The 19,428-nt window shown below is 31.2% G+C and overlaps 1 protein-coding gene across 4 annotated transcripts in view; it reads right to left on the bottom strand.

Annotated features, from left to right (window-relative positions):
- The window catches only part of Ptl (prothoraxless), a 295,597-nt gene that overhangs the window by 249,327 nt on the left and 26,842 nt on the right, over positions 1-19,428 (bottom strand). For 3 of the 4 annotated variants that reach the window (XM_076410284.1, XM_076410274.1, XM_076410264.1), the window contains exon 2: positions 3,878-3,919. The exons of the other annotated variant lie outside the window; for it this stretch is intronic. The gene's annotated coding sequence lies outside the window, so the exon portion shown is untranslated. The remainder of the gene's footprint in view (positions 1-3,877; positions 3,920-19,428) is intronic. 4 annotated transcript variants of the gene reach the window in all.

Below are 19,428 nucleotides of genomic sequence, written 5' to 3'. Positions count from 1 at the left end.
AACAGAACCAAGGCATTCAAGAATACCTAGAAAACTTGACATCAACTGAGGCTACAGACTATTCGTTGTGGAAAGCAACAAAAAAGCTTAGGAGATCCCAGCAGCATAACCCACCTATTAAAACAAGCGAAAATAATTGGGCGAGAAGCAATAAAGAGAAGGCCGACATTTTCTCAAAACACTTAAAAAATGTTTTTAAACCTTTCCAGTCTCAGCTACATAAAGATGACGAAAATAAAATTACTAGCTTTCTAGATTCGCCATTTCAAATGGATTTACCGCACGAGAAATTAACGATCAAAAAAGTTAAACATACAATAATGAGAGAGATTAATATTAAAAAAGCTCCTGGTTATGACTTAATTACTGGCAAAATTTTAAAAGAACTATCAGAAAAGGCTATAAAACTATTAACATATATATTTAATGCTATGCTACGAATTAATTACTTCCCTAGTATCTGGAAAGTAGCTAAAATATTAATGATACTTAAACCAGGAAAAATACCAGAAGATGTGACCTCCTACCGACCTATAAGTTTATTACCAATAATCTCGAAAGTTTTCGAGAAGTTATACATAAAAAAACTAAACTATATAATAGAAAAAAGAAAAATTATTCCAGAACATCAGTTTGGCTTTCGCAATAAGCATGGGACTATAGAACAAGTGCATAGACTTGTAAACCAAATAAACGCTGACCTAAATGCCAAAAGATATTGTTCGGCTGCTTTCCTAGACATATCTCAGGCTTTTGACAAAGTATGGCATACGGGCTTGCAGGTTAAACTAAAGAAACTTCTCCCTCATCCGGACTATCAGCTACTAAAATCGTATCTCACTGACAGACATTTTATTGTAAATCAAGGCGATGAACATACCGAATTAAATCCCATATATTCAGGAGTTCCGCAAGGTAGTGTACTGGGTCCAGTACTGTATCTTCTGTATACGGCTGATCTGCCCACCACAAAAATAACTACTGTGGCAACATATGCAGACGATACAGCAATCTTAGCATCCCATGAAGATCCAGTCACAGCATCAATAAACCTACAAACCCACCTGGAGCAAATACAATTATGGCTGAAGACATGGCGCATTAAAGCCAATGAAACAAAATCCACGCATATAACGTTTACCCTGCGTAGAAGAACATATCCACCAGTGAATATCAATCATCGCCAACTCCCCCAAGCAGACCATGTTAAATATCTTGGTATGCATTTAGATCGACGCCTAACCTGGAAGAAGCACATACTCTCTAAACGGAAACAACTAGGACTAAAATTATATCAAATGTATTGGCTCATTGGGCGCAAATCCAAGTTATCATTAGATAACAAGGTATTGCTGTATGAGTCTATACTCAAGCCCATTTGGACATATGGAATTCAACTATGGGGTACCGCTAGCAAATCCAATATATCCATCATTCAACGGTTCCAAAATAAGGTGTTGCGTGCCATTGTTGATGCTCCGTACTATATTTCAAATAAAGTGATACAACGCGATATTCCTCTAGAACCTATAACGAGTGTAATCCAACGTGTTTGTGTGAAGTACTTCGAAAGAGTGTCAGTGCATCCCAATGTACTCGCTAATCAGCTAAATATGCGACGTGATAGTGAAGTGCGTAGACTAAAACGTTTAACACCATCTGATCTGATTACTGGACATATGTAGAGTTTAGAATAAGCATTAGAATAAGACTAATTAATTAAGATAATATTTTATACAGAAGATTGCTTAATGAAGTGATTTTCTACATGCCATGTATATATAATATAAACAGAAGAAATACTTATTGCCAATAGGGCAGATTGTGGACTCACGAAGAGTAATAATAAAAAAAAAAAAAAAAAAAAAAAGAACCTATAACGAGTGTAATTCAACGTGTTTGTGTGAAGTACTTCGAAAGAGTGTTAGTGCGTCCCAATGTACTCGCTAATCAGCAAAATATGCGACGTGATAGTGAAGTGCGTAGACTAAAACGTTTAACACCACCTGATCTGATTACTGGACATATGTAGACTTTAGAATAAGCTTTAGAATAAGACTAATTAATTAAGATAATATTTTATACAGAAGATTGCTTAATGAAGTGATTTTCTACATGCCATGTATATATAATATAGACCTAAGAAATACTTATTGCCAATAGGGCAGATTGTGGACTCACGAAGAGTAATAAAAAAAAGATGACACCACTGCTGTTAAAACGAAAGATACTTGTTAAAATTTCAGGGCGTTCCAATTATTAGTTTACAAGTTATAACGGTTTAAGTCCCGACAATAGACCAAAAAATTAATCTCTTAATTAAACTCTCATCTTTGGCGGACAAGAATATTAGTGAAGTCAAAGAGAGGCCATGATATATCTGGTCATAACACTGTTATAACTGAAACCTCTGGTCACCGAAAATCGATAGCAGTACGGAAAAGTCTTAAGATTGAAGATGTGTTAGACGGCTTATATCTTTAAAGTGTCAGAAAATGGGGTGTTTATAATCGGACATGACGTAATCATAATAAGTGTTTCCGCGTTTCATCACACCGGATATAAAACAATTCCTTTTTGACTCAAAAATGTTAGGAGCTGTAAAAGCTAAATCAAAAGTTTTTGTATAAAAAATAGATTTCCTTAGATCGATGATATTTTGTACAATTTATTATAACTTTCTACTTAAATCTGCAATGCTTGTATAAGTTTAGACTACTATTAAAATTAATTTTGATACCATAGACAGTTATTATTTGACGACTATGTTAATACGAATAGATTTGGATTCCATCTTTTGCTTCAACATCAACTTCTTCTATCGTTCGGCTTAGTTTCATCTTTGATTGCTTTTTCATGTTTTCTGTTTACTTCTGGATTGATACTCTGGGTCGATAAGTCCGCTGATGTTATTTTGTTTATCGTATAACTTATAATATTGAAACAGTATTCAACAATTCATTAAAATACCCGATACTAGTTTTGTAGGGATCCTACCACTTATATTCTGAAAAATAAATATTGCAAATCCTTGAGGTACTGGGCAAAATAATAATAATTTTTTTCATTGTTACTTTCATTGTTTAATTTTCTATTTATTGTTGTCAAACATTTAAAATCAACTTTTCTTATGTCACAATTTGATAATATTTTTTGAACTTTGATACTGTTTACATCCAATAGGTAAACGTAAATATGTGAAAATTGATTACAAATATACTATATGCAAGAACATTTAAAATATACACATTTTCTCAGATGAACTTAATCTCAACGGACACGTTTCTCATATAAATAATCTATTATTCAAACCGCTTTCACCCCTACGAGATGATTATTTAAACTTAAAGAAAATGGTGCAAAATTGAAAAAGAAAAAAAGATTTGTATTCTTATTCACAAGGAGAAGCAATGTAGCTTCAATTAGTCCTCGCCATGGATATATTTAGTTCTATCAACTAGATAAAACCACTGCATTTACTGTATTAAATATTTTTTGGTGGCAGGAATTTATAGGAGTGTAGTTATTTTGTTTAGAAATAACAAAATCTAGGTTCTTACATTGCCTAAAGAAATATGTTTAAAAATATTATCAGAACATTATTAATATATCGCATAGTAAAATCCATCTGTACCGTTAAATACCTTTTAGAAAAGTGATGGTAAAATATCCATAAATGACCAAAAAAAGCTCTAACCGATATTTTCATAGAATTAATAGACTAAACTACGACAATATGGCGAAGGTTCTCACAAAATTTTAGTACATAATTCTAAAAATATGTTTAGATTGTAAGAAAATAAAATATATTCAATATTCTGTTATTATATTACAAATTATTTACACAATTATTTTTTAATATAAAGGTAGTACTTACAAATATTGCTGATTGTTTCTCGGTTAATCTTGATAAAATTACCTATAACAAGAAAATATATTTAATAATAAACTACATAATTATAAGCATATACAATTAATACTATTTAGTTCCAGTACGAATCAATAATACAAGTTACGAAAATGAGTAAAACAAGTAAATGACGACATTGTGTGGAAGGAAAATCGAGTTAAGTCTCTCTCGCAAACAATAAAGTTCGATGATTGGCCAATTCCAGTTGGTTTCTGGCTGGAGGCGCGAGCCCCACGTCTACCGCAATCTTTATGGCGTCGTAAAGTTGAATTCGTGGCTGGTGTTGTGCACTAAACACCTCGTGAAACCCATAAAAGTCAACGGCGATGTTTTAATAGTCATTTCGTTCTCGGTCATCGTAAAATTGAATAATCATCCGAAGTTTTCATGGACCGGATAATCGAAATCTAACGCATCCACCTGTTGCACGCACAAATCATCCCATATTTTTATGTGTTCTCGGTAATGATCGATGTGCCGGTTTATTTTGGTTTAAATCATTTTGAATGGAATTTTCTCATGGAATCAATATCAATATATTAATATATAGATACAACAATGAAAATAAAATAGTAATAATAATTAATATATCATTAATTATTAATCATTTGTATGAGGTATTAATATAGGATTATATTAGTTATATATTTTATTATATAGGATTGACAGTAATTAATATATTGTAGTGAAAATAATAATTTGGACCTATATTTCAAGACAATTACATATGCGGTATTTAATTATAAAGGATTTGTTTAATACGAAATTTCCAATAATTTTTTTTTCTAGAACGCTAAAAGTCTGCCCGTGGGCAATAAGTATTATTATATGATTTCAGTTATATAACATAATATAACTATCCTGACATTCAGTAAGTGATCTACTATATAACTTATAATCTAAATATTATTCTAGATGCTATTCTAACTTATTTTAAAGTCTATCCTAACATATTCTAAAAACTATTCTAGCTTATTCTAGAGATTATAAAATCTCACTCTACGTGTCTATTAATCAGTTCGTATGGCAGTTTGCATTTGAGCCTACGCACTTCACTGTCATTGCGCATATTTAACTGTTTGGCGAGTGCATTGGGATGCACTAATAGTCTTTCAGAGTATTTCGCACTAACACTCCGAATCACACTCGTTATGGGTTCTATGGGGATATTGCGCTGAATCAGTTTGTTGGACACGTATTACGGGGCATCGATGATGACTCGCAACACTTTATTCGGGAATTTCTGGAGGATATCTATGTTAGATTTGCTAGTAGTACCCCATAGTTCAATACCATAGGTCCAAATGGGCCTAAGTATTGACTTATATAGCAAAACCTTGTTATCTAATGATAATTTAGATTTACGCCCTATCAGCCAGTATATTTGGTTTAGCTTAAGCCCGCGTTTTCAACCACAATTCGACTTTGTTAAGATGAAGTTGGAGGTTTCTTGTGGCTGATATTGGATCTTCGCGTGATGATAAAACAGCTGTATCGTCAGCATATGTTGCAATAATAGTGTTTCTTGAGGTCGGTAGGTCAGCTGTATACAATAAATATAATAATGGGCCAAGAACACTGCTCTACGGAACAGTAGGTCAGTTTATTCATCTCTAACTTTAACATGCAGTCCAGTCAAAGTCAATAAAAGAAAAATGACTTAAAAGTTAAGAAAAAAGTAACAAAAAACAAACGGTTCATTGTGAGTGTGAAAGAAAAGCGTATGTTGAGAAATGTTTCATGAATTCAATGGATATTCATCCCAAACTCAGAAAAATAATGTTAAAGTGTCTGTTGACCTATTCTAACAGAAACCTCTATCGTTATGGTAAGACTGTCAAAAGGAAAATGGATATTATCGCAGATAAAAAAGTATTTAAACATATTTGCAGAACCTAATTCTGATATGTGCTGAAGTTTTAATTTATGTTGACAATCCTATATGGAAAAAAGTCGAATTATTATCATTCATATCAAAACGAAACATTCTGTAACGCTTTATTTTATTCTATGAATTTGTATATAATTAGTTCTTACATTCATTACAATAAAATATTTATTATATTGGAGTAATTGAGAGTATTGCGGTGTAATAAATGTAAAATTTATTAAAACAAATAGTAAGTCTGTTGTATATCTAGATCTAGATCTACAATACCTAAATATTAGCGTTGGGAACTATCGACTGAAAATAGCCGACACAGTCAATAGTCGCAAAACAGTCAAAACACTAGCGACTGATAATAGTAGTTACGCTTCGACCGTTTTTTTTTTAATTCATGATCTCAGACGACGATGTACGAATTTCTGCCATTATAAATTGTGATAAAGGAAAGGGCGGAGCTAATATCTTGGATCAGGTCATTTCAAATTAAATTAAATAGGTAATTAGCAATGTTAATTAATATTATATTTTAGTGTTACTTTTAATTTATGAAAAAGGAATGGAATAATTATACCAAATACGTTTCATGGTATTTAATTTTAATATTTGGAAGGTAATGAAAACATTACAAATATAATTGGCTGTTATATTTTAATAGAACGAGTATATTTGTTCCAACCGTACGATAAGTGTGAGACGGAGATGTATCTATTCCTTCTTGTACTAATTTATTAGTAATCAAAAATGAATTCTTGAATATTAAAGAAGATATTTCCTATCAGAAAATTAATTTAATAGAAATATTTAGAAGAATGAAGATTTAATATGGTTATCACCTCTTTACCGTTAAATTTTTTTTGCGAAATTTAACAACTGCTACTGTAAAAACTTCTTCAAATCGGTTGGAATCGATGCAATTTATGGAACTTTTCGATTCTAAATTTAGTTTTCAAAGCAGTTTTGATATAATAATAGTAATTTGATAAAATATAAAACCACATATTATTACATATAAATCTATGTAAGCATAAATTCAGCATATTTTTTTCATGGTCGCGGCTAGGACGACAGGACCAGAATGTCAAAAAATCAGTCGCATGAAACTAGTAGTATCGAAAATAGTAACTAAAAGTACACTACTGGAACAGTCGATAGTAGAAAGTAGTCAATTATTATCAGTCGATAGTCGTTTTCAGTCGATAGTTCCCAACGCTACTAAATGACAATCGTTATTAACACAGCTGAAAAAGTATTTAAGCATATTTGGTGAGATCCATGCAGATAATTATGACCCATGCTCAAATTTTGATTTATTTTGATAATCCAATATAGAAAGAAAGTAGAATATATATTCATATCATTCATATCATAGATAATATTCATATCAAAAAGAAACATAATATGATGCATTCATTAATACATATACTATTAAAATACTTTTAAAATGCCAATATTTGATCTAGATATTTCATGATATATTTATCAAACATGACACTTGTTCCCGTCAACAGTCAATTTTACGAATCCTAATGAGAGTCCAAGGAACCAGTGGAATTCTAGATGACATAATGTATTGTTTATATTGTTTATTGTTTATTTTATTTTAAAAGGACAATATGGTGAAGGAAAATTATTCATAAAATAAATTTAATCTTTAAATAATTTATAGTAATTATAATAATAACAATCTAGAAATTTATTGAAACAGAATAAAACTCAACCATTTTTTATTACGTTATTAGTAACTACGCCGACTAACAAAAAACAATTAAATTTATATTCTATATGTATATTATATTAAGTATTATCAAAACAAATGAGTACAATTATCAAAAAAAAAAACATTAAAACAATGATGAAAATGAAAAGTAATTAATAATAATTTCAAAAACATTTTTAGGACATGTCATTATCAGAGACCTCTTACGATAAAAAACGAAATTAGGGTCTTGTCAAACTTTGTGAATGAGCGATCATCCCTTATTTTACCTAACGGAAAAGTATTCTATTTTCAGTGTGCTGCCCTCCGTTGGCAACTTTCGAAAACATCTAAGGGAAAATCGATATCGATCCCCTGACGGATAAAAACAGTTTTCTACCCCGAACATCCCCTAAAAAATATCATATTTATAGATCCATCCTTCTCTGGGCTTGTATTGGCGCACCGCCGCCAGATGTCGCTCTCCAGCCGCCCTCTAGAGACAATCTAATACACTAAATGTATATTGACTTTTTTTCTTGTTTTGGGGCGGTTTTGAACTTGCGGCGTTAGAGGGCGCTGACATTTAAAATTGTTTTTTCGTAAATTTGAGAAAGTGTCCCAATAACCAAATATATATGGTCCAATTGAAATTAGTTCTTCATTTGCATGTCCAGATTAAAATTTATTGTAAATAATTTATAAAAGCTACAACTATGAATCAACTGAAGCTATTAATAAACGTCTATAAACTTGGTCGTATCAATTAAAATACCACTTCGTTAACATTAATTTGATATTTGTAAGGAACGTTCATTGCTTTGATTCCATAGCCAACATGACTATATTAATTTAAATGGGTGTTTATGTAAACAAAAGATTGTTTCTTTAATTCCCAGACATTAACCTGAGCTGACTATTAAATATATAATTGACAGTTCATAATAAAATTATTTATAGACATAAATATTAGGTTGTTTAATATATTTTGTTTAGAAAATTACGAAAGATATGGTTTGAAATATATCACAAAAATATTTTACTGTCCAAGATAATCACCTAGGTTTCTTAGAATGCATTTTCTATAGTTCAATGATGTACAGGAACGATCCGAGTTTGTTATTTTACTGGTATGAAGATAAACCACTCTAATGCAGAATCCATTTTTCTGCCAAAGAAAATGATATTAACAACCTCATGGCTGATTTCTGGACACTACATGGCATTGGAGCTGAAGTCTTAGTTCATAGCACTCACCAACTTTTTATTTAGATTAGCTACATATAATATATGCCCAGATCTCACTTTTAGTAATGAAGTGTTGATGTTCTACTGTTAGATACTACTGTACCTACGTAGCCTGCCAAAATATTGTGTACACTATATCAGGACAAAAGCTTATTTCCAAGAAAGAAGAAAGTCTAAATAGCAAGAGCTACCAAAGTCATTATATAACTAACACAATAACAATAACAACTAATATTTTAAAAATACAAATAAAAATGTATATATTAATATTCATTAAAAAAAATATCAAATCACCAAAATATCTGTAAATTTGTAAAATAAGAAGACTGTTAAATTAATCTTCAGTCAATAATAATAATTAGTTAATTCGCATTGTTATTGTTTTAATATTTTTAACATAAAGAAGAAAATGAAATTTTTAGGCACAAATTATTTTTAATCGGACATATAAAAAAGACTGAGAGATTACTTTGAAATACATACTTATGTCTGAAAACTTTTTTCTACCAAACAGTGTCACAGATATGACGTTAGACCAGTGATGACATCCATATACCAAAAGTCTCTTATTTATTATAGCAACGACAAGAACGCGTTGAAAACCAGGCGATATATACGGAGGCATTTTACAGGCCGTTATTTTCGGTCGAAGAATTCGTAAACATAGTAGTAGGTTTTTTTTTTGATTTTCGAAAAACAAAACTACTACCAGAATCGTTGAAATGGATGCCGAATTAGAATGTGTTTTGTCTATTATAGGCTTAGTGTTTAATACATTAAATTATTATTATTTTATATGGGATTGTGATGGGTTATTTTTAGTATTTTCAAGACCTCATTGTGAAAAATAAAGTACATTTATTATTTTTCAAACTACAACTGATTTTATCTGACACTATTCGAGTATCTCGTCGTATATGATGATCGGAATGACCAAAGGCTGATGAATATTAGGAGTGACTTTTTAAAATATTTATGCATTATTGTGTAGGTTTTCAACATATAGTCTCTCCAAAGTTATTTTGTACATACGACATCAAGATGTTTAATGTATTGCCGGCCGAAATTTGTCAACAAAACAATTTGTGAAATTTGTTTGAAATCAGACAACACTTTCCTCTTCATTTTATTCTTCATGTTAGCTCTTATTAGTTAGCTTAGCTTAGTTATTCACTTGAATGTAACTTACTGAATATGATCTGATTCTATGCTGCCAATTTCTAAGACAGGGTGATGAGTGTAGAAACAAGCAAAGGTGAGTATAATTAATATACGATAACTGTAGGAAATATTATTGTAGACTGAAAAATATATTTGTGCATAGATATGTGAATAATTGTTCAGAAAATACATGAGAATTTGGTTAAAATGTATCAGGAGAGATAGAATAGTAAATATTTTGCATATATAGCAAATGCATTAAGAAGAATGCAGTGATTAAATCTAGTTTTATTAAGCCAGATGTATACAGGTATTAGCAGAACAAACGAAGGAGAAATGCAGTGATATCAAAATGTCTTTACAATGAAATATTGTACCGAAGGACACAAGAACTAAGCATAAAAAGTAAATATGCTTTCTAATGAAAGTAAAATATATTACTTGTATATACAATTGTTAATTAGATGGATTAGGCCTCCGGAGGATACCACTACATACGCGCCTAGAACTCTAACTCACAGGTGGTATGAAAAAGAGTTCAATATATAATCAAACACAACCCTAACCTACAAACTGTTATAACTGTGTACTTCATTATAGTTTTAGGTCTTTCGATAATATATTATTAGATTTACTATAATGTTAAAATAAATTATATTTGATAACAGTATTTTTGTTTAAGTATTTTATTTAAATTTGAATGTTGTTCTCAAAGCCAAACTGAACTAAAACTCAGAATTGATACGGCAACATTGCGACGTTTTGTTATCATAAATTTAAATGATGTATATGCAAAATAACTCTGGATAGACTGTAGCAGTCTGGTCAAGTGCTGCTTTGTTATAAAAATAATTTTCTGGGGATTCTGCTGGTATAATTGTTTTTACTATAGCCAAATATTGTTAATGACAACATCGGTTCAAGAAATAGTTTATGAATCTAAAATTTTAATTATTAACATTATTTGAATATTATTGAAATTCATTCATCAATAATACAAATGTTTTGGAATAAGATTGTTACATGCATCTCGTTATTACGCTACGGTATATCCTAAATATAGATAGGCATTATAATCTGTATCTATGATTGAAGGTAGGATTAGAAGGTTTGTGGGAAAACACCAGAAGAGACTAGGAACTCAAGAAAACATCGAATTAACATCGTGACTTGACAGCGACCGGTTCTATCGACAATTGAAGAGACTCTCAGCTCTCGAGTCCTGTACTTAATGCCAGTGAAAAGATATACACTTTACTTGCAAACAAAAAACAGTTTTTATGTTTACTTTTATTTTATTCCTGTTAATTCAAGTATTGTATTTTATTTCAGTTTCCTCTTCCAACATCGGTATTTATCACAGTTTGGGAACCACTGATAAAACTCCAATAAAAACGATATAGGCTTAATTAAGTGTCTGAAGGAAACAAATTTTCTCAGGCGTTGCCAATTCCCTTCTGTGTTTTATTGTCCATAAATAACATACGAATTAATCATCAATTAATATTTTATTTAACTCTTTCATATTTTCTGTGTGTCCTAAGGTTGATCGGGAAAAAAGCTTATTGAACGTTAAAGTAAATGGTAGATTTTATCCCAAAAAATCCTAAAAAACGTTGAAATTTCGTCTATTTGGCAACATCTCCCGACCATATCTCAATGTATATATGTATCCCCGCCACGTTCGATTGGAAAGGGAAAACCAGATCGGGGTCCAAAGCCCGAGGGCTGATGTCGAAGGCCGTTGCTTGTCCCTGGGTGTAATTGCTGTATAATTAATGGTCAGTCGTAGGGATTCTTTTGTTTTGAGGGTGTTTCGCTATACATGTAATATATATACACAGAAAAGGTAGCCGGTGCTTGTGACACGCCCAGGAGTTATGATTATCAAAATTTGTGGTTATTTATGGCGGCGGAAGGCGGTTGTATTAAATTTGAAATGAAAAAGGAATGTGAATTAGGCGCCGGGTCAAGTTTTTCCTTTAACAAGATGTAATCATGGTAACAATAATATTAATAACATACATTAATAAATATGGAGGTTATTTTAGGTACAACGTTTAATGAAAAGGTTTCTTTATACGAAGAACTGTTATCGTTGTAATTTCTGTTGTCTATTGTAGTTTCTCTGGCAATGAAAATCATGCGTTGCTACATGCATTTGCAGTATGAAACAAGTAACTTTACTAATACATATATTTTCTGTGATTTAGGAGAGGGAAGGATTATATATTAGCGCGTCATGTAACTTTACAATAAAACTGATACTATAAATCACATATTTCCGACAAATTATCTTTTATGAATCATAGGCAGCAATTCCGAAAGGATTTTATTATTGATGAAGTACTGTTACAACACTTTTTACCACCATTAAGATTAAATAAATTAATACGTTGAATGAATCCAGAATTCCACATACTGCTTTATTGACAAGACGTTGGCTGTTTTAAACAACAAGCTCCAGTTTCCGTAATCGTTTTATTATTTTAGCCAACGAACAATTGAATGTGTATGTAGCAGTACACATGTATTCGAGATATAGCGTATATATTACTATAATATATAATGCAAACATAAAAAATCCTGTTGATTTTAGCATTTGTAAACATACTACATTCGGATATTTTTATAATGTCAGCTATATCACAAAACATTGCAGTTTTTCCACAATATTTTCTACAGCTTATTTTTACGTTTTATAATGTTTAATAATGTGTAAAATGTATGATTTATGACATAAACGAAAAATTACTATGTAATCTGTTCTAAAATTAAATTAATGGCAATGAAATGAAAATAAGTCAATTTGAACCTACGTGGTGTAAATATAGGGTTTCACTAAAACATTTAACCAACTAGTAATTCAACGCGCTCAAAACAAAATTTTCAGATTAACGAGCAATGCTTATCGCTACGTAACCAACGAAGAGCTACACAATGATCTCTAAATCAAGTGGATATAAGAAGTGATCCAAGATTTCGCGTTAAAACATGAAATAAGGTTTCTAAATCACAGCAACGTTGAAGCAATACTGGACAACATGCAAGAAATCAGAAAATTGAAGCGAACCAAACTACACGAACCTGTTCATCAGTGTATAGGTGTATTTTTAACTGTAGCTTTACCAGTCTAGTTTTATTTTAATTTGGGAAATATATACTGACGTATTATTCCCATATTCCCTTAACAGAACAGTAGTAATAAATTAATTTGTAAATTAAGATTGAAATTAAGTATATCTAATGTAAGATGTAGTTAATAAATAAAAATGTTAAGAACAGATTTGAAATGAACAATATTTAAAAATGCAGATATATATGCTGGTTGGAATGCAAATATAGACTAAAAATCTAGCGTTGCCTAAACATGTTTTTTTAAATAATTACCAATGCTCATCTCTGTGTAATCAACTAAGAACAGAGCAACAACCTCGAAGGCAAATAAGTCTACGAAGCTGTCCAAGGTTTTGCTTCAAACCTGAAGGAAGGTTACTAAATCACAGCAACGTAGAAGCAATATAGGTACTAGACGGTGCGCAAGAAATCGGAAGTTTGAAGCGAATCAAATCACACGAACTTGAATATTATTTAAGTGTAAGTAGTAACAAAAGTAGTTAATTAATTTATATTAAGATTGAACTAAGCATATATTATGTAGATGCATCATAAGATGTAATAAAAAATGGTAGTTCTTGATAAGTTCACATACTCATTATATTGAATGTACTTCAAAGTTCCGGGAGATTTATAGGCAATTTCGAAAAATTAAATAAATTTAAATCAAATTCTTGAAACAGCCGGCGTCGATAAAACTGCGTAGGAATAAACGAAGAACGAAATAAAGAAAGAAAAGATATGACGAAGGGAAAAAATCCGAAACTGTGGAAATTTGTGGAATCCGAATTAATGTAGCAGCGCTCCGACGTTCGCTGGAAATCAGATCCGTTCAAAAAACGGGAACGCAATCTAGCCGACGACGTAAGACGTATTATCCGACAACAAATCAAAATCAACTCGAATTTATTGCGTAAATAAATCTCGAATTAATCTTCATCTAGCATCGTCCTTATTTAAACCGGAATTTCTCACTTGTTCAACCGTTTCACCATTAATCTGGGAAACAGTGACGGGTTCCCCACCTCACCGGCCGGGGCCGTAAATCCGGCAAAATCCCAATAAATCAGAAACTAGGCAACAGCGACGCGGCAAGGCGTTAGCACAACAGCGCCTCCTGGCGGAGATAAAGGGCGCGAAACCGTTTCCTGCGCGATCCTATGAAATTCATAAATCCGAGGCGGCCGTGATTTATACGAGGCGCTCACGGCGCGAAATGGAAAGCTTTTGGCAATAACTCAAAGGAAAGCTGGATGAAAGGAGATGCCTCCTCGACTGCCAGAGATTGAAATAAGACTTATTAAAAGCACCGAAACCAATTCCAGTTAATTGTAACGTATAGTATCTGCACCAATTACTGACTAAATTTTCAATCATGTTTAAAAATTAATGATACTGCAATAGTTAAATGAAACAATCTGATCATATATAGGCAACCATTATATTTACTCAACAAAAAGCTTATTTGTTTCGAAACTATAAATGTCTAAGCCACCTACTAGAGATTGATAAAATCAGTACTAAAATATATATATGCAAAACACCTGTTCTTATCAGATGTCCTATAATAATTACATGATTAATAGTCATGCTTAAACTTTTCAGTCTTATATTAATTAATTTGTTAAAAATTTACTGATTTATAATAATATTTTGGTATTTATGAATAAAATAGTATTGCCCTTTTATCTATTGAAGTTTAAAATGGTATAAAATATTTGAAATAGTTTAATCATACTTTGTATTAATGTTTGTGTAAATTATAGGGTTAATTAAAAATGTATAAACAAATATATAAAGACTAAGAACCAATAAATTTTGGAAAAGTCACAAAATACTTTTATATATTTTACTTAGTTAATTATTCTATATTACTTACGAATTCTACTTTACCTTTACCATTTGTACTACTTTACCTTCAATTTTACTATTTTAACAAATATATGTTTATACATTTAAGACGACTTTGTTAAACTCTTTATTATTACTTAACCTTCTATTTTATCATGATCTCTCATGAGATGTTTTCATTATATTAACATATTTAAACTTGCAATCTTATTTTTTAGGATAATTAAACTTTTTCTATGTTTTTTTTGAAATGCCATTTATTGACATCAGTTGAAACTAATCTAATGCAGTTTCAGAGTACAGATGACTTCATATGATAAGAATATTTAACAAATTCTCAGCCTCCTAGTGTTATTTGGAGTACTTCTTCTTTTGACAACATATACGTAGCAATTTAGTAGAGCTTTGTCCAATTAATGAATGGAATAATTACAACCTTCAGATATTATTCCTACTAACAATGACATTGTTCTGAAATACGTAATGTTTTGAAAGATCCAGATCTCAGAGTTAAATATCGTAAACGTTTTTTTTGTTATATTTTGGTTTGCACTTTTGATCAGAAACTATGGTCCTTGGTATTAAACCCACCGATCGGTCGGCAACTAACTTGAAACTATTGAAGAAGACATCCGGTCTTAACCAGCATGGTTACAGGCGTGACTCATTTTCCTTGTTGAATTTTACAATGGACAATCACATTTACAAACAAACATAAAGTTGATAAGTAGAAATGTTGAGGGGATACAATTTCGAATCTGGATATGAATACGGATACATGAATAATATTATATCTTTAGCAACACTTTCTTGTATTTAATAATTAGCTTTTGGGAATAATCGTTTCTACACTATTGTTCTTTAGCTTTTCACCACTGCGACTACCAAGCAACAAGTTTGTTTTTTTCATATTACTGTGAATACTTATTAATAGACCTCTAGGAATATTTTCTCATATTAGATTAATAGAGTTTGTGAACACTCCTACGTCCAATGTTGTTTTTTCCATTATTTCACTTCTGCCGCTATCAAGCAAAAGCGATATTGTGAATATACGGTTTTCATATTACTATGAACATACTATAGATTATATTATATTATATATCAAATTAGTAGACATTTATATATTTATCAATATTTACCATACTGAATAAAGCTATTCAAGAACAATATCTGATATAATATAATTATGTGAAAAGATTTACAACCGATGTAGTCACTGTTTATTATATCGAATCGGGTGCATTTGTAATCAACTTCATGTTGGAGCCTCACAGACAGGCTTCAATTTTTAGCATGTAACATTTTGTCGTTTTGGTGGTGATGAAAATGGTGATTTTAACACCGAGAACAAGGAACGTTCTGAATAGCCAAAAAAGTTTAAAGACAAGAATTTGAAGGCATTACTCGATGATTATCCCTGTAAAATGCAAGAAGGATATGCAGAATTATTGAAAGTAGTACAAGAAATCATTTCCAATAGCTTTAGGAACAGGGAAATGACTTACAGACAATGACAAAAGCTTGGATGTTTTGTGCCGTATGAATTGAAGCAAATAGGCATCATATCGCTATTGATGATGAAAAGTGGATCATTACTATAATTAAAAGCGAAACATATTATGGAAACGACCTGGTCATGTTTCAATATCAACGTCAAATCCGAATATCTATGGATCTAAAACCTAATGAAACTATCAAAGGGAATCGGCTAAAATTCATGCCTTTGAACGGAGCACTGCGCGAAAAATGGCCGGAATACGAGTAAAGACACAATAATATCATACTTCGTCGTAACAAAAGTCAACCACATGTGGCAAAACCAGTGAAAATATACTTCGAAACATTAAAATGGGAAGTGCTACCCCACCCGCCGTATTCTCCAGACGTTGCTCTTTCTGATTACTACTTGTTCCGACATATGAGTCGTAACTTAGTCGAGAAGCTCTTTAAATCTTATGAGGATACCAAAAAATGGGCCGTTTCGAGGATAGTTTCAAAAGATCGTTTCTTCGAGATGGAACCCGTAAAATTCTTGATGGATGGCTATCGATCGACAACATTTTGCATAAAATATTACACCGATTTTTATAAAAATAAAGATACAAATTAAAAAATAATTTATTTTTATACATAACATAACATGTATATGATAGAGAAAGAACGAAGCTTGATTATGTTGCAACAACATGCGAACTGTGTGTTGAGGATAAGAACGGACCTCTTTGGCGCCGCACACAAGAACCGAGCTCAACGGAAGTAAACGGAAAATAATTCGCATTCTGATCGCCATCCGAAACGTTCTCCTTTTATAAAACAGGCGAAAATAGTCCTTGTTTCGTATCCGTCGTCGATAGTACGGGCCCAGTACGATCGACCACACAACGTACTAGAGGGGAACCGTCGCGGTGCCACGGCATCATCGCTCGGCTTCGGCAACAAATGTGGCCAGCATGAAAATTGCAATAATTAATTCGTAAACAAAATAGCTGCTGATGAAACTGTTCGCTATTTTGTTCGTTATTCAGATGGAGTGCGCGGCTCTGTGGGAGGTAATGCTTACGTGAAGTCTTTAACAACGTTGTGCTGACACTTTTGGTGGTCCTACGCTAAAATCGATCATATTGTCCGTTGGCTGTTAGATTCTTTAGGTTACTGGGTTAGACGATTTTGTTTAGGAAGGTCATGTTTGTCGATTAATGCGAAATGTATTGGGACAAACGTGTTGCTCCATGTCAACAGTTGTAAATATATTTCTCTATCCTAAATATATATTCTCTATCCTCTACTCCCCCAATCCTCTACTATTTTTGCAGTCCAATATTAAATACTCTAATAAAAATAGGCTTAATTCGGTTGACGAAAATATTTTTTAATATATTTATTAGTTTTGTAATATATTTATTAATATTATTTTGCAATAATTGAGGCATAGCTAAATTTTAATCTAAATATTTTTCATATATTCTCACAAAACTTATACGATAACAGTATTTGTCTTGAAGATTTAAGAAATTACAATTGATAATGGCCAAGTTAGAGGCCACATTTGTTGTTTTAATGATATGCAATTATTGCTGGAAAGTTACTAATATGATAAACAATAGGTGATTATAACATGTTAAACTTTCGAATTGTTTTCTGTATTTTATCTAAATTCATACTCTAAGCTGTAATATTTTCTAGTTTATTTGATCTTTAAGATTAGTATTTCTGACTTTTTAATTGCGATTATTGAACTTGTTTTTTATTATTCTTTTTTTTTGAATAACATAAAAAAAAGCTACTAGAAATACTTGATAATGAACATCTAATTTTTTATAATACATAATATTTTTTTTCTAAATTTAATTACATCTTTAAATTAATATTTTAAAAACAACACAGCTACGTAATTCACTTTATTTGTTTAAACAACACATGTATCCACTGAGATTAAAAAGAATTATATGCTTTAACAGAAATAAAATATGTTTTATTTAATGATCAGTTTTCTTGCTACTAAGTAGTTAATCAATGTGTGAAATGAAATTAATTAGAAATTAAAACAATATAATTTCTGTTAATGTACCAAATTTACGATTTACTAGTTTTAGATATGTTATGTTTGTGAAAAATCAAATATATTATTACAATTAATATACATTACGTTGTAATATATGAATACCATAAGTCCCAACGACCTCCCCCACCAATAATTAGGCAAAAGTATGTGGCAAAATGGGTGGTCCTACATATTTTTCGATATTCCAAAACCGAAGCCTTAATGAAATGCAAATGTAAAGAAATGTAAAACAGTTGTTTTGCCGAATCTATGATTATTCTAGGAAATTCGGAGTTTTCGGTTTTACTTGATAAGTTTGTTCAATTCATCGGTCTAATATCTTCGAATTTCTTGAAAACAAAGACTGAATAAAAACTTAGGTTTATGCAAACTGAGTTTGGAAATAACGTGGAGAGAGAAGAGTTTATACACACATAATAACATAGGCTACACGACTATTTTAGGCTATTTTTGAAAAACTACTTTACGACAATTTTACCCAGAATAAAAGTTGTTTCGGCAAAAAATATGGACTCAAAAGAAATATTGACGTTTGAAAAAACGCTTCAAATCTGCGCATGACGTAATTGTTTCGGTTACACTGTACGGTTTGTATAGTTACAGGCCTTGTTTTAATAATTTTCGGTTATAATTAGACATTGTAATGTATGTCGATGATGGGACGGTCCCCAATATAATTATTTATCGAAAAAAACTTTAAACATGTGGTGTATTTCCATCCAAAATGAGAAAATGTTAGAGAAATGTTGCTAAATCTTGCAAGGCACGAACCAGACGGTATAGTTCAATCAGACCATTCCAATGTAAGTATTTGCTATTTTAAATACCTTTAATTATATCTAAAATGTAACTAACGCAATATCGAGGGAAATGGTGCAGTTAATAACTTGTTGATTTAAAGTTAGGCCTCATTTGTTTTGTTTATTGTGTGTATGAGTCCCTAATAATGTTGTTCTTCTTTCAATTACCAAGTGATACGGAAAATTATATTT

Source organism: Rhynchophorus ferrugineus, unplaced genomic scaffold (genome assembly GCF_030347505.1).
Source record: "Rhynchophorus ferrugineus isolate W39M unplaced genomic scaffold, kcgeb_rfMv2 rfM1, whole genome shotgun sequence".
NCBI classification, from domain to species: domain Eukaryota; kingdom Metazoa; phylum Arthropoda; class Insecta; order Coleoptera; family Curculionidae; genus Rhynchophorus; species Rhynchophorus ferrugineus.
This window is presented reverse-complemented; position numbering and strand designations above follow the sequence as displayed.